Source organism: Bacillus rossius, chromosome 17 (assembly GCF_032445375.1).
Source record: "Bacillus rossius redtenbacheri isolate Brsri chromosome 17, Brsri_v3, whole genome shotgun sequence".
Taxonomy (NCBI): Eukaryota; Metazoa; Arthropoda; class Insecta; order Phasmatodea; family Bacillidae; genus Bacillus; species Bacillus rossius.
In genome coordinates this window covers 1,368,779-1,387,342 of record NC_086344.1, presented here as the reverse complement: position 1 = coordinate 1,387,342, position 18,564 = coordinate 1,368,779, and the positions used below count along the sequence as shown (strand labels likewise).

Genomic DNA, 18,564 nt, shown 5'->3' with positions numbered 1-18,564 from the left:
CTATCACACTGCCACACTGCCACACTGTCACATTGCCACACTGCCACACTACCGCACTGCCACACTGCCGCACTGTCACACTGCCGCACTGCCACACTGTCACACTGCCACACTATCACACTGCCACACTGCCACACTGTCACACTGCCGCACTGCCACACTGTCACACTGCCGAACTGCCACACTGTCACACTGCCACACTATCACACTGCCACACTGCCACACTGCCGCACTGCCGCACTGTCACACTGCCGCACTGCCACACTGCCGCACTGCCACACTGTCACACTGCCACACTGTTGCACTGCCACACTGCCGCACTGCCACACTGTCACACTGTCACACTGCCGCACTGCCACACTGTCACACTGCCACACTATCACACTGCCACACTGCCACACTGTCACACTGCCGCACTGCCACACTGTCACACTGCCACACTGTTGCACTGCCACACTGCCGCACTGCCACACTGCCGCACTGTCACACTGCCGCACTGCCACACTGTCACACTGCCACACTATCACACTGCCACACTGCCACACTGTCACACTGCCGCACTGCCACACTGTCACACTGCCACACTGTTGCACTGCCACACTGCCACACTGCCACACTGCCACACTATCACACTGCCACACTGCCACACTGTCACACTGCCACACTGTCACACTGCCACACTGCCACACTGCCGCACTGCCACACTGCCGCACTGTCACTCTGCCACACTGCCACACTGCCGCACTGCCGCACTGCCGCACTGTCACTCTGCCACACTGCCACACTGCCGCACTGCCACACTGCCGCACTGTCACACTGCCGCACTGCCGCACTGCCACACTGCCGCACTGTCACACTGCCGCACTGCCACACTAAAACACTAAAACACTGCCACACTGTCACACTGCCGCACTGCCACACTAAAACACTAAAACACTGCCACACTGTCACACTGCCACACTGTTGCACTGCCACACTGCCGCACTGCCACACTGTCACACTGCCACACTATCACACTGCCACACTGCCACACTGTCACACTGCCACACTGCCACACTACCGCACTGCCACACTGCCGCACTGTCACACTGCCGCACTGCCACACTGTCACACTGCCACACTATCACACTGCCACACTGCCACACTGTCACACTGCCGCACTGCCACACTGTCACACTGCCACACTGTCGCACTGCCACACTGCCACACTGCCACACTGTCACATTGCCACACTATTACACTGCCACACTGCCACACTGTCACACTGCCACACTGTCACACTGCCACACTGCCACACTGTCATACTGCCACACTGCCGCACTGCCACACTGTCACACTGCCGCACTGCCACACTGTCACACTGCCACACTGTCACACTGCCGCACTGTCGCACTGCCGCACTGCCACACTTACGCACTGTCACACTGCCAAACTCCGCACTGTCGCACTGCCACACTGCCACACTGCCACACTGCCACACTGCTGCACTGCCACACTGCCGCACTGCCACACTGCCGCACTGCCGCACTGCCACACTGCCGCACTGCCACACTGCCACACTGCCGCACTGCCACACTGCCGCACTGCCGCACTGCCACCCTGTCACACTGCCACACTGCCACACTGCCACACTGCCACACTGTCACACTGCCGCACTGCCACACTGCCACACTGTAACACTGCCACACTGTCACACTGCCACACTGCCACACTGTCATACTTACACAGTGCCGCACTGCCACACTGTCACACTGCCGCACTGCCACACTGTCACACTGCCACACTATCACACTGCCACACTGCCACACTGTCACACTGCCGCACTGCCACACTGTCTCACTGCCACACTGTTACACTGCCACAATGCCACACTGCCACACTGCCACACTGCCACACTGTCACACTGCCACACTGCCGCACTGCCGCACTGCCACACTGTCACACTGCCGCACTGACACACTGCCACCCTGCCACACTTCCGCACTACCACACTGTCACACTGCCACACTGCCACACTGCCGCACTGCTGCACTGTCACACTGCCACACTGCCACACTGCTGCACTGCCGCACTGCCACACTGGCGCACTGCCACACTGCCACACTGCCGCACTGCCGCACTGCCGCACTGTCACACTGCCACACTGCCACACTGCCACACTGTCGCACTGCCACACTGTCACACTGCCGCACTGCCACACTGTCACACTGTCACACTGCCACACTGCCGCACTGTCGCACTGTCACACTGCCGCACTGTCACACTGCCGCACTGCCACACTGCCGCACTGTCACACTGCCGCACTGCCACACTGCCGCACTGTCACACTGCCGCACTGCCACACTGCCACACTGCCGCACTGCCGCACAGCCGCACTGCCGCACTGCCGCACTGCCGCACTGTCACACTGCCGCACTGCCGTACTGTCGCACTGCCACACTGTCACACTGCCGCACTGCCGCACTGCCGCACTGCCACACTGCCACACTGCCGCACTGTCACACTGCCACACTGTCGCACTGCCACACTGTCACACTGCCGCACTGCTACACTGTCACACTGTCACACTGCCACACTGCCGCACTGTCGCACTGTCACACTGCCGCACTGTCACACTGCCGCACTGTTACACTGCCGCACTGTCACACTGCCGCACTGTCACACTGCCGCACTGCCACACTGCCGCACTGCCACACTGCCACACTGCCGCACTGTCACACTGCCACACTGTCACACTGTCACACTGCCACACTGTTACACTGCCACAATGCCACACTGCCACACTGCCACACTGTCACACTGCCACACTGCCGCACTGCCGCACTGCCACACTGTCACACTGCCGCACTGCCACACTGTCACACTGCCACCCTGCCACACTTCCGCACTACCACACTGTCACACTGCCACACTGCCACACTGCCGCACTGCTGCACTGTCACACTGCCACATTGCCACACTGCCGCACTGCCGCACTGCCACACTGCCGCACTGCCACACTGCCACACTGCCGCACTGCCACACTGCCGCACTGTCACACTGCCACACTGCCACACTGCCACACTGTCGCACTGCCACACTGTCACACTGCCGCACTGCCACACTGTCACACTGTCACACTGCCACACTGCCGCACTGTCGCACTGTCACACTGCCGCACTGTCACACTGCCGCACTGCCACACAGCCGCACTGTCACACTGCCGCACTGCCACACTGCCGCACTGCCGCACTGCCGCACTGCCGCACTGCCGCACTGCCGCACTGCCGCACTGTCGCACTGCCGCACTGCCGTACTGTCGCACTGCCACACTGTCACACTGCCGCACTGCCGCACTGCCGCACTGCCACACTTCCACACTGCCGCACTGTCACACTGCCACACTGTCGCACTGCCACACTGTCACACTGCCGCACTGCTACACTGTCACACTGTCACACTGCCACACTGCCGCACTGTCGCACTGTCACACTGCCGCACTGTCACACTGCCGCACTGCCACACTGCCACACTGTCGCACTGCCGCACTGCCACACTGCCGCACTGCCGCACTGCCGCACTGCCGCACTACCGCACTGCCGCACTGCCACACTGCCGCACTGCCGCACTGCCGCACTGCCGCACTGCCACACTGCCGCACTGCCGCACTGTCACACTGCCACACTGTCGCACTGCCGCACTGCCGCACTGCCGCACTGCCGCACTGCCGCACTGCCACACTGCCGCACTGCCACACTGCCGCACTGTCGCACTGCCGCACTGCCGCACTGCCGCACTGTCACACTGCCACACTGCCGCACTGCCACACTGCCACACTGCCGCACTGTCACACTGCCGCACTGTCACACTGCCACACTGCCGCACTGCCGCACTGCCACACTGCCACACTGCCGCACTGTCACACTGCCTCACTGCCGCACTGCCACACTGCCGCACTGCCACACTGTCACACTGTCACACTGCCGCACTGCCACACTGTCACACTGCCACACTATCACACTGCCACACTGCCACACTGTCACACTGCCGCACTGCCACACTGTCACACTGCCACACTGTTGCACTGCCACACTGCCGCACTGCCACACTGCTGCACTGTCACACTGCCGCACTGCCACACTGTCACACTGCCACACTATCACACTGCCACACTGCCACACTGCCGCACTGCCGCACTGTCACACTGCCGCACTGTCACTCTGCCGCACTGCCACACTGCCGCACTGCCACACTGCCGCACTGCCACACTGTCACACTTCCACACTGTTGCACTGCGACACTGCCGCACTGCCACACTGTCACACTGTCACACTGCCGCACTGCCACACTGTCACACTGCCACACTATCACACTGCCACACTGCCACACTGTCACACTGCCGCACTGCCACACTGTCACACTGCCACACTGTTGCACTGCCACACTGCCGCACTGCCACACTGCCGCACTGTCACACTTCCGCACTGCCACACTGTCACACTGCCACACTATCACACTGCCACACTGCCACACTGTCACACTGCCGCACTGCCACACTGTCACACTGCCACACTGTTGCACTGCCACACTGCCACACTGCCACACTGTCACACTGCCACACTATCACACTGCCACACTGCCACACTGTCACACTGCCACACTGTCACACTGCCACACTGCCACACTGCCGCACTGCCACACTGCCGCACTGTCACACTGCCGCACTGCCACACTGTCACACTGCCACACTAAAACACTGCCACACTGTCACACTGCCACACTGTTGCACTGCCACACTGCCGCACTGCCACACTGTCACACTGCCACACTATCACACTGCCACACTGCCACACTGTCACACTGCCACACTGCCACACTACCGCACTGCCACACTGCCGCACTGTCACACTGCCGCACTGCCACACTGTCACACTGCCACACTATCACACTGCCACACTGCCACACTGTCACACTGCCGCACTGCCACACTGTCACACTGCCACACTGTTGCACTGCCACACTGCCACACTGCCACACTGTCACACTGCCACACTATTACACTGCCACACTGCCACACTGTCACACTGCCACACTGTCACACTGCCACACTGCCACACTGTCATACTGCCACACTGCCGCACTGCCACACTGTCACACTGCCGCACTGCCACACTGTCACACTGCCACACTGTCACACTGCCGCACTGTCGCACTGCCGCACTGCCACACTTACGCACTGTCACACTGCCAAACTCCGCACTGTCGCACTGCCACACTGCCACACTGCCACACTGCCACACTGCCGCACTGCCACACTGCCGCACTGCCACACTGCCGCACTGCCGCACTGCCACACTGCCGCACTGCCACACTGCCACACTGCCGCACTGCCACACTGCCGCACTGCCGCACTGCCACCCTGTCACACTGCCACACTGCCACACTGCCACACTGCCACACTGTCACACTGCCGCACTGCCACACTGCCACACTGTAACACTGCCACACTGTCACACTGCCACACTGCCACACTGTCATACTTACACAGTGCCGCTCTGCCACACTGTCACACTGCCGCACTGCCACACTGTCACACTGCCACACTATCACACTGCCACACTGCCACACTGTCACACTGCCGCACTGCCACACTGTCTCACTGCCACACTGTTACACTGCCACAATGCCACACTGCCACACTGCCACACTGCCTCACTGTCACACTGCCACACTGCCGCACTGCCGCACTGCCACACTGTCACACTGACGCACTGTCACACTGCCACCCTGCCACACTTCCGCACTACCACACTGTCACACTGCCACACTGCCACACTGCCGCACTGCTGCACTGTCACACTGCCACACTGCTGCACTGCTGCACTGCCGCACTGCCACACTGCCGCACTGCCACACTGCCACACTGCCGCACTGCCACACTGCCGCACTGTCACACTGCCACACTGCCACACTGCCACACTGTCGCACTGCCACACTGTCACACTGCCGCACTGCCACACTGTCACACTGTCACACTGCCACACTGCCGCACTGTCGCACTGTCACACTGCCGCACTGTCACACTGCCGCACTGCCACACTGCCGCACTGTCACACTGCCGCACTGCCACACTGCCACACTGCCGCACTGCCGCACAGCCGCACTGCCACACTGCCGCACTGCCGCACTGTCACACTGCCGCACTGCCGTACTGTCGCACTGCCACACTGTCACACTGCCGCACTGCCGCACTGCCGCACTGCCGCACTGCCACACTGCCGCACTGTCACACTGCCACACTGTCGCACTGCCGCACTGTCACACTGCCGCACTGCCACACTCTCACACTGTCGCACTGCCACACTGCCGCACTGTCGCACTGTCACACTGCCGCACTGTCACACTGCCGCACTGTCGCACTGCCGCACTGCCGCACTGCCGCACTGCCGCACTGCCGCACTGCCGCACTGCCGCACTGCCGCACTGCCGCACTGCCGCACTGCCGCCGCACTGCCGCACTGCCGCCGCACTGCCGCACTGCCGCCGCACTGCCGCACTGCCGCCGCACTGCCGCACTGCCGCCGCACTGCCGCACTGCCGCCGCACTGCCGCACTGCCGCCGCACTGCCGCACTGCCGCCGCACTGCCGCACTGCCGCCGCACTGCCGCACTGCCGCCGCACTGCCGCACTGCCGCCGCACTGCCGCACTGCCGCCGCACTGCCGCACTGCCGCCGCACTGCCGCACTGCCGCCGCACTGCCGCACTGCCGCCGCACTGCCGCACTGCCGCCGCACTGCCGCACTGCCGCCGCACTGCCGCACTGCCGCCGCACTGCCGCACTGCCGCCGCACTGCCGCACTGCCGCCGCACTGCCGCACTGCCGCCGCACTGCCGCACTGCCGCCGCACTGCCGCACTGCCGCCGCACTGCCGCACTGCCGCCGCACTGCCGCACTGCCGCCGCACTGCCGCACTGCCGCCGCACTGCCGCACTGCCGCCGCACTGCCGCACTGCCGCCGCACTGCCGCACTGCCGCCGCACTGCCGCACTGCCGCCGCACTGCCGCACTGCCGCCGCACTGCCGCACTGCCGCCGCACTGCCGCACTGCCGCCACACTGCCGCACTGCCGCCACACTGCCGCACTGCCGCACTGCCGCACTGTCACACTGCCACACTGTCACACTGCCGCACTGTCACACTGCCGCACTGCCACACTGCCGCACTGCTGCACTGCCGCACTGTCACACTGCCGCACTGCCGCACTGCCGCACTGCCGCACTGCCGCACTGCCGCACTGCCGCACTGCCGCACTGTCACACTGCCACACTGCCACACTGTCACACTGCCACACTGCCACACTGTCGCACTGCTACACTGCCACACTGTCACACTGCCACACTGCCACACTGCCACACTGCCGCACTGCCACACTGTTACACTGTCACTTTGTCACACTGTCACACTGCCACACTGCCACACTGCCGCACTGCCACACTGTCACACTGCCGCACTGACACACTGCCACCCTGCCACACTTCCGCACTACCACACTGTCACACTGCCACACTGCCACACTGCCGCACTGCTGCACTGTCACACTGCCACACTGCCACACTGCTGCACTGCCGCACTGCCACACTGGCGCACTGCCACACTGCCACACTGCCGCACTGCCGCACTGCCGCACTGTCACACTGCCACACTGCCACACTGCCACACTGTCGCACTGCCACACTGTCACACTGCCGCACTGCCACACTGTCACACTGTCACACTGCCACACTGCCGCACTGTCGCACTGTCACACTGCCGCACTGTCACACTGCCGCACTGCCACACTGCCGCACTGTCACACTGCCGCACTGCCACACTGCCGCACTGTCACACTGCCGCACTGCCACACTGCCACACTGCCGCACTGCCGCACAGCCGCACTGCCGCACTGCCGCACTGCCGCACTGTCACACTGCCGCACTGCCGTACTGTCGCACTGCCACACTGTCACACTGCCGCACTGCCGCACTGCCGCACTGCCACACTGCCACACTGCCGCACTGTCACACTGCCACACTGTCGCACTGCCACACTGTCACACTGTCACACTGTCACACTGCCACACTGCCGCACTGTCGCACTGTCACACTGCCGCACTGTCACACTGCCGCACTGTTACACTGCCGCACTGTCACACTGCCGCACTGTCACACTGCCGCACTGCCACACTGCCGCACTGCCACACTGCCACACTGCCGCACTGTCACACTGCCACACTGTCACACTGTCACACTGCCACACTGTTACACTGCCACAATGCCACACTGCCACACTGCCACACTGTCACACTGCCACACTGCCGCACTGCCGCACTGCCACACTGTCACACTGCCGCACTGCCACACTGTCACACTGCCACCCTGCCACACTTCCGCACTACCACACTGTCACACTGCCACACTGCCACACTGCCGCACTGCTGCACTGTCACACTGCCACACTGCCACACTGCCGCACTGCCGCACTGCCACACTGCCGCACTGCCACACTGCCACACTGCCGCACTGCCACACTGCCGCACTGTCACACTGCCACACTGCCACACTGCCACACTGTCGCACTGCCACACTGTCACACTGCCGCACTGCCACACTGTCACACTGTCACACTGCCACACTGCCGCACTGTCGCACTGTCACACTGCCGCACTGTCACACTGCCGCACTGCCACACAGCCGCACTGTCACACTGCCGCAATGCCACACTGCCGCACTGCCGCACTGCCGCACTGCCGCACTGCCGCACTGCCGCACTGCCGCACTGTCGCACTGCCGCACTGCCGTACTGTCGCACTGCCACACTGTCACACTGCCGCACTGCCGCACTGCCGCACTGCCACACTTCCACACTGCCGCACTGTCACACTGCCACACTGTCGCACTGCCACACTGTCACACTGCCGCACTGCTACACTGTCACACTGTCACACTGCCACACTGCCGCACTGTCGCACTGTCACACTGCCGCACTGTCACACTGCCGCACTGCCACACTGCCACACTGTCGCACTGCCGCACTGCCACACTGCCGCACTGCCGCACTGCCGCACTGCCGCACTACCGCACTGCCGCACTGCCACACTGCCGCACTGCCGCACTGCCGCACTGCCGCACTGCCACACTGCCGCACTGCCGCACTGTCACACTGCCACACTGTCGCACTGCCGCACTGCCGCACTGCCGCACTGCCGCACTGCCGCACTGCCGCACTGCCACACTGCCGCACTGCCACACTGCCGCACTGTCGCACTGCCGCACTGCCGCACTGCCGCACTGTCACACTGCCACACTGCCGCACTGCCACACTGCCACACTGCCGCACTGTCACACTGCCGCACTGTCACACTGCCACACTGCCGCACTGCCGCACTGCCACACTGCCACACTGCCGCACTGTCACACTGCCTCACTGCCGCACTGCCACACTGCCGCACTGCCACACTGTCACACTGTCACACTGCCGCACTGCCACACTGTCACACTGCCACACTATCACACTGCCACACTGCCACACTGTCACACTGCCGCACTGCCACACTGTCACACTGCCACACTGTTGCACTGCCACACTGCCGCACTGCCACACTGCCGCACTGTCACACTGCCGCACTGCCACACTGTCACACTGCCACACTATCACACTGCCACACTGCCACACTGCCGCACTGCCGCACTGTCACACTGCCGCACTGTCACTCTGCCGCACTGCCACACTGCCGCACTGCCACACTGCCGCACTGCCACACTGTCACACTTCCACACTGTTGCACTGCGACACTGCCGCACTGCCACACTGTCACACTGTCACACTGTCGCACTGCCACACTGTCACACTGCCACACTATCACACTGCCACACTGCCACACTGTCACACTGCCGCACTGCCACACTGTCACACTGCCACACTGTTGCACTGCCACACTGCCGCACTGCCACACTGCCGCACTGTCACACTTCCGCACTGCCACACTGTCACACTGCCACACTATCACACTGCCACACTGCCACACTGTCACACTGCCGCACTGCCACACTGTCACACTGCCACACTGTTGCACTGCCACACTGCCACACTGCCACACTGTCACACTGCCACACTATCACACTGCCACACTGCCACACTGTCACACTGCCACACTGTCACACTGCCACACTGCCACACTGCCGCACTGCCACACTGCCGCACTGTCACACTGCCGCACTGCCACACTGTCACACTGCCACACTAAAACACTGCCACACTGTCACACTGCCACACTGTTGCACTGCCACACTGCCGCACTGCCACACTGTCACACTGCCACACTATCACACTGCCACACTGCCACACTGTCACACTGCCACACTGCCACACTACCGCACTGCCACACTGCCGCACTGTCACACTGCCGCACTGCCACACTGTCACACTGCCACACTATCACACTGCCACACTGCCACACTGTCACACTGCCGCACTGCCACACTGTCACACTGCCACACTGTTGCACTGCCACACTGCCACACTGCCACACTGTCACACTGCCACACTATTACACTGCCACACTGCCACACTGTCACACTGCCACACTGTCACACTGCCACACTGCCACACTGTCATACTGCCACACTGCCGCACTGCCACACTGTCACACTGCCGCACTGCCACACTGTCACACTGCCACACTGTCACACTGCCGCACTGTCGCACTGCCGCACTGCCACACTTACGCACTGTCACACTGCCAAACTCCGCACTGTCGCACTGCCACACTGCCACACTGCCACACTGCCACACTGCCGCACTGCCACACTGCCGCACTGCCACACTGCCGCACTGCCGCACTGCCACACTGCCGCACTGCCACACTGCCACACTGCCGCACTGCCACACTGCCGCACTGCCGCACTGCCACCCTGTCACACTGCCACACTGCCACACTGCCACACTGCCACACTGTCACACTGCCGCACTGCCACACTGCCACACTGTAACACTGCCACACTGTCACACTGCCACACTGCCACACTGTCATACTTACACAGTGCCGCTCTGCCACACTGTCACACTGCCGCACTGCCACACTGTCACACTGCCACACTATCACACTGCCACACTGCCACACTGTCACACTGCCGCACTGCCACACTGTCTCACTGCCACACTGTTACACTGCCACACTGCCGCACTGCCGCACTGCCACACTGTCACACTGCCGCACTGTCACACTGCCACCCTGCCACACTTCCGCACTACCACACTGTCACACTGCCACACTGCCACACTGCCGCACTGCTGCACTGTCACACTGCCACACTGCTGCACTGCTGCACTGCCGCACTGCCACACTGCCGCACTGCCACACTGCCACACTGCCGCACTGCCACACTGCCGCACTGTCACACTGCCACACTGCCACACTGCCACACTGTCGCACTGCCACACTGTCACACTGCCGCACTGCCACACTGTCACACTGTCACACTGCCACACTGCCGCACTGTCGCACTGTCACACTGCCGCACTGTCACACTGCCGCACTGCCACACTGCCGCACTGTCACACTGCCGCACTGCCACACTGCCACACTGCCGCACTGCCGCACAGCCGCACTGCCACACTGCCGCACTGCCGCACTGTCACACTGCCGCACTGCCGTACTGTCGCACTGCCACACTGTCACACTGCCGCACTGCCGCACTGCCGCACTGCCGCACTGCCACACTGCCGCACTGTCACACTGCCACACTGTCGCACTGCCACACTGTCACACTGCCGCACTGCCACACTCTCACACTGTCGCACTGCCACACTGCCGCACTGTCGCACTGTCACACTGCCGCACTGTCACACTGCCGCACTGTCACACTGCCGCACTGTCGCACTGCCGCACTGCCGCACTGCCGCACTGCCGCACTGCCGCACTGCCGCACTGCCGCACTGCCGCACTGCCGCACTGCCGCACTGCCGCCGCACTGCCGCACTGCCGCCGCACTGCCGCACTGCCGCCGCACTGCCGCACTGCCGCACTGCCGCCGCACTGCCGCACTGCCGCCGCACTGCCGCACTGCCGCCGCACTGCCGCACTGCCGCCGCACTGCCGCACTGCCGCCGCACTGCCGCACTGCCGCCGCACTGCCGCACTGCCGCCGCACTGCCGCACTGCCGCCGCACTGCCGCACTGCCGCCGCACTGCCGCACTGCCGCCGCACTGCCGCACTGCCGCCGCACTGCCGCACTGCCGCCGCACTGCCGCACTGCCGCCGCACTGCCGCACTGCCGCCGCACTGCCGCACTGCCGCCGCACTGCCGCACTGCCGCCGCACTGCCGCACTGCCGCCGCACTGCCGCACTGCCGCCGCACTGCCGCACTGCCGCCGCACTGCCGCACTGCCGCCGCACTGCCGCACTGCCGCCGCACTGCCGCACTGCCGCCGCACTGCCGCACTGCCGCCGCACTGCCGCACTGCCGCCACACTGCCGCACTGCCGCCACACTGCCGCACTGCCGCCACACTGCCGCACTGCCGCACTGCCGCACTGTCACACTGCCACACTGTCACACTGCCGCACTGTCACACTGCCGCACTGCCACACTGCCGCACTGCTGCACTGCCGCACTGTCACACTGCCGCACTGCCGCACTGCCGCACTGCCGCACTGCCGCACTGCCGCACTGCCGCACTGCCGCACTGCCGCACTGCCGCACTGTCACACTGCCACACTGCCACACTGTCACACTGCCACACTGCCACACTGTCGCACTGCTACACTGCCACACTGTCACACTGCCGCACTGCCACACTGTCACACTGCCACACTGCCACACTGTCACGCTGCCACACTGCCGCACTGCCACACTGCCACACTGTCACACTGCCGCACTGCCACACTGTTACACTGTCACACTGTCACACTGCCACACTGCCTTACTGCTACACTGCCGCTTTGCCACACTGCCGCACTGCCACACTGCCACACTATCACACTGCCACACTGCTACACTGTCATACTGCCACACTGTCACACTGCCGCACTACCACACTGGCATACTGCCGCACTGCCACACTGCCACACTGCCACACTTTCACACTGTCACATTGCCGCACTGCCACACTGTCATACTGCCGCACTGCCACACTGTCACACTGCCGCACTGCCGCACTGCTGCACTGCCGCACTGCCACACTGTCACACTGCAGCACTGCAACACTGCCACACTGCCACACTGCCACACTGCCGCACTGCCACACTGCCACACTGCCACACTGTCACACTGCCACACTGCCGCACTGTCATACTGCCACACTGCCGCACTGCTGCACTGTCACACTGCCACACTGCCACACTGCCACACTGTCACACTGCCACACTGCCACACTGCCACACTGTCACACTGCCACACTGCCACACTGCCACACTGCCGCACTGCCACACTGTTACACTGTCACTTTGTCACACTGTCACACTGTCACACTGTCACACTGCCACACTGCCACACTGCCACACTGTCACACTTCCGCAATGCCACACTGTCACACTGTCACACTGCCGCACTGCTACAATGTCACACTGTCACACTGCCGCACTGCCACACTGTCACATTGTTACACTGTCACACTGTCACACTGCCGCACTGCCACACTGTCACACTGTCACACTGTCACACTGCCATACTGCTACACTGTCACACTGCCAATCTGCCACACTGTCACACTGCCACAGTGCCGCATTGCCACACTGTCACACTGTCACACTGCGCACTGCCACACTGTCACACTGCCGGACTGCCACACTGTCACACACCACACTGTCACACTGTCACACTGTCACACTGTCACACTGCCACACTGTCACACTGCTGCACTGCCACACTGTTTCACTGCCACACTGCCACACTGTCACACTGTCACACTTCCACACTGTCACACTGCCACACTGCCGCACTGCCACACTGTCACACTGTCGCACTGTCACACTTTCACACTGCCACACTCCACACTGTCACACTGCCGCACTGCCACACTGTCACACTGCCACACTGCCACACTGTCACAATGCCACACTGCCACACTGCCACACTGTCATACTGTCACACTGTCACACTGTCATACTGTTACACTGTCACACTGCCACACTGTCGCACTGTCACACTGCCACACTGTCACACTGTCACACTGCCAATTTCACGATTCAGGATGTCGCGCCGTTACATTGTCACACTGATACACTGTCACGCGGTCACACTGGCCCAATGTCAAACTAACTCACTGACACACTGTGACACTCTCAACCTGTCACACTGCCACACTGTCACCCACCACAAGGCCGCAATTACACTGCCGCATTATCATACTATCGTTCTTACACAGTCACACTGTCCCAGTGTCATGTCACTGTCACACTTTCAATTTCAAATTGTCACACTTTCACGCTTTCACACTGTAACACGATCACACTGTCATACTGCCTTTGTTGTATGATTCTGGGTTATTATTAATATTAAGTTATTAATTATGTTATGTTTTTATAAGTTATGTATGTACTTCTGTCTGTGTTATTCCAATTAATGTGTTTCTCTTGCTCGACTTTTTTTTTAAATTTTTATTGATTCTTTGAGTTGTAATTTTGAAAGATGGGTGATTTAGAAAATCATGGATTTCTAAAGAATGGTTATGTTGTTGCCAAACTTGAGAAACTTGCAAACAGTTAAATTTATTTGTAAAAATATATAACCTTAGTTTTTTTATTTTGCTGATTTCAGCGGTTATAAATGAACATCATTTTTATTTTTTTAAAGTTAAAAAAGTTCACAGATGTTTGTTTTGGAGGCACAAGCATTACTTTTTTTAAACCATATACATTACAGTAATTTATTTATGACGGAATCAGAATGTAATGCATTGTAACTTAGCATATGCAGAATGAGTCAGAATTCAACCAAAAATGTTTGACTTCAGGTTCATCTCGAAAATATAAGTTGAAAACGTAAATACTACTTAAAACCTTAAATACTTCCCAAGGCTGGAGTGGTTTCAATTTAAAGTTGATTGCCTGGTTCAGTATGAGTATTATAGAAAAATTGCCATTAAAAACGGAAAATTTGCATCTTTATAACGTTTGAAGTAGCTTGGCTTCTGGGTTGTAGCCGTGTCCTTGGCGAATAATTCACCGACATTGCAGTCGCCATCATCAAGTAGCAGTTACCTACCAACCTAGGTAACTGCTCCCTGATGATGGCGACTGCAATGTTGACCGAAACGTCCGTAAATTATTTGCCAATGACACGGCTACAACCCAGAAGCCAAGCTACTTTAGACAATGGCCGTGAAAGCCTGCGAACATTATTTATAACATTTGTTTGAACAAAACTATAACCATCACCTTTTATTACTACTCTTAAAAACACCGAGTACAAGAAATGGTTCTATCACATAAAGGGTGAGTCTGATTTTTACCGAATCCTCGGTCTGCAGGTTCATCACGATAAAATAAGTAGAAAACTTTTTTTACTATCTATGGTCTAAAGTATTCCCGTGGCTGGTATAAGTCTTTGAAGTTGAAGCCAGACAACATTTATTTTCAAATAATAAGGAAAGTAATAATTATGAAACTCTGAGTGGCTGGATTTTGTTTCACTGAATGAAATCCTACAACTAGCGCGTACAGTACACTCCCGATTATCCGCGAAATTAAGTGGCAGGGCCACCGCGAATAGTGAAAATTGCGGATAATCCGCAAAGAGCCGAAAATGGGGGGAAAAAAAGGAAACATTAATTTCAACTGAAAAATCTTAAAATGTATATACAGTAAACTTTACAATTAACAGTAAAAATTATTTAATGATACTAAAAATTTTATATTTTACTGAATAATTACACATGCCAGCCTACTGCGTGAGTTCCGAGAAGGCCTGTGGCGTTTTACTGTATACTGCACACAATACACTCGTCAGTAGAGTTCAAATTTGCTCACTTGTAATAAAATACAGATTTACATATGTGCTGTATTTTTTTCGTAGCATGCGCAGATAATCCGCCCGCGGATAATAGGGAGTTTACTGTATTAAGTCATTGTTGTAAAATTATTTTATTGAAATAATTGAATGTAGTAAAATATCACAAAAACATGTGGAAAATAACGTTTTTACCCTTGATAATTGCAATGCAATTATTTTACGACAGCGAAACGTTTTGTGGTGGTTGGAGAACTGTATTTAATTAAACACTTTGCAGACGCTCGGTGTTTAACATTAGGTACTTCATCTATTATTCACAATAAAAATTTTGTTCAGCACTAACTTCAAAGAAGTATACAAGCTTGGGGAAACTATAGAGCATAAGTCGTACAGATGTTTTCGAACTATTTTTTCGTGTCGAATTCAGAGTTCTATAGTTTATATTGAAAAAAAAAACAACAACTGATATTTGCACAATATTCAATACACCAGAGAGGCTACAAATCAGGGGCACCTATTGTTTAGTTAAGACACGCCGATGAACAAAAAAATATATATATTAAATATTTTAGTGAAACATTGTCTTGACATGTGGATTCGTAATCCACCTTTAAAAATCACATATTTTGGCGTCGCAAACATTCATTTGAGATAAAATTGTTCCCAATACATATATATTTCGATTAAATCGTTTTACGACAACCACTAGCTTTGCGATGATAGTAGTACTGTGTTCAGCCACACACTAACTAGACAATAATGTTTTATATTAAATTAATTGTTATTTGCAACAAACTAGTTGGCCAGCTTTGACTTCTAGTGCGTATACCGACTTCGGGAAGCACTTTAGGCATTATAAAGCAGCAGCCAAAGTTTTTTGGTTGATATCTGACTCATCCTGGATAACTTTAAACTACAGTTATCTCCAGGGTTTACAAACAGTGTTTATCTAAGTGATGTAACTCAGTAATGCCTAACGTGTGCTTTTTATCTCGTTGCTTAATATTCGTTTAAGCATTATTAAACTTGCACAATTGATGTTTAATGGCATGAAATTAAATAAATTCAGGAAATTAAATAAATTATGTTGCACATAACAATTTTTATTAATAAGCAGATTCTAGTAATAATTTAATCATTTTGGCTAATTTTTCCCAATCACAAGCAATAGATGTTCAGGTTAAAAGTTTATGTATGCTACTGGCTTATGTTATTATGAGATTACAAATATTGAAAAAATATTTAAAACTCTTACTTTTGGTTACCTAAATAAGGTAAAAATAATTTATCTAAAAGAATTTGTAACTGCAATGTTGTTCAAAGGTGCAAGAAGCATGTTCTATTAGGCATTCTGTACACCTCTATGTTAATTAACTTTATTAACAAGGAATTATGTTTTCATTGCCAAACTTTTATAAGTTAAAATTGCATAAGTTTCACCGGGATGCGTTTTAAACTGAAAATATAACTGCAGCTCTTTAAAAAAATCCTGGTATAGTTTAAATAAATGAGAGAGTAAAATTATTGTCAGTTAATTAGTTAATGATTCTTAATACTCGCGATATGGTTTTTTTTCGCAATATAGTTTATGTGACTTTAGTTTGATGTCTTAATTCTCATTATCTTTGAGATGTGTGTCACAAACATTTTGCTACATAATCAAAAATGATTTATATCAAACTTGTGTCAAGAAGTTTTGTAAGAATGTTTGATTATTACCCTGGAAAGTTGTATTCTTATAGATATTGAAGTTATGGTTTTAAATACGTAGTCAGTCAACACATAAATGAATGAAGTAGATATGACAAATAAACATATATTTATTAAAATATAAATAACATTTTTTATCCCAGCAAATATTTCTGAATTCTAATATCTGCGCGTTGAAGAGTGCCAAATATTCTTAATGGTACTCTGTTCTTAGTATTTAATGGGCATAAATAACTTAATATTTCATATTATTATCTTGCCCCATCAGGATATAAAACTTTTATTTTACATCCATTTATCATATAACGACTTTGTAACTATTATCATAACTATCATTGGAATAAAAATAATACAAAATCTTGTATCCGAATTGATTAATAAAGGATGCCACTCTATCTGCATCACCCAAATACAGTTAAAGAGAGACTATGTGACGTGATAACTTTTTTTTAGTATTTTAAGTGTAGGAGATTTCTAGAAAAACACTCCTAATATATTCCAGTTAGGAATAATATGTTCATATTATGAACATAAGAGAAATATAAACTGAAGACGCCATCATGGATTTAGCATTTATAGAACATCGCAAATCGTCACGTTTTATTAAAAATTATTTTTGGTTAAACTGCAGAAAATACATAAATAAAATTTATGTAACTGGAAAGATTTGAGCTTATAATAATTTTGTAAAATTTAATTTTTCACTCTATTGATTAACTTTTTTGCGACTTATCACTGTCCGTTTTAGGTATAAAATTTTATTATTTTCTCTGCAATAAAAAAACCGTTCCTAGGACAAAATCGATAGTATATGTGGCACAAAAATTTTTGAGTAAAGATAGCGTATTTTTGTTTCCATCTGTGAAACCTACGAGGCATTGA

The 18,564-nt window shown here is 55.8% G+C and overlaps 1 protein-coding gene across 5 annotated transcripts in view; it reads left to right on the top strand.

Moving 5' to 3' along the window:
• The window catches only part of LOC134540747 (serine-enriched protein), a 98,345-nt gene that overhangs the window by 26,944 nt on the left and 52,837 nt on the right, over positions 1–18,564 (top strand). The gene's annotated exons all lie outside the window — the stretch shown is intronic.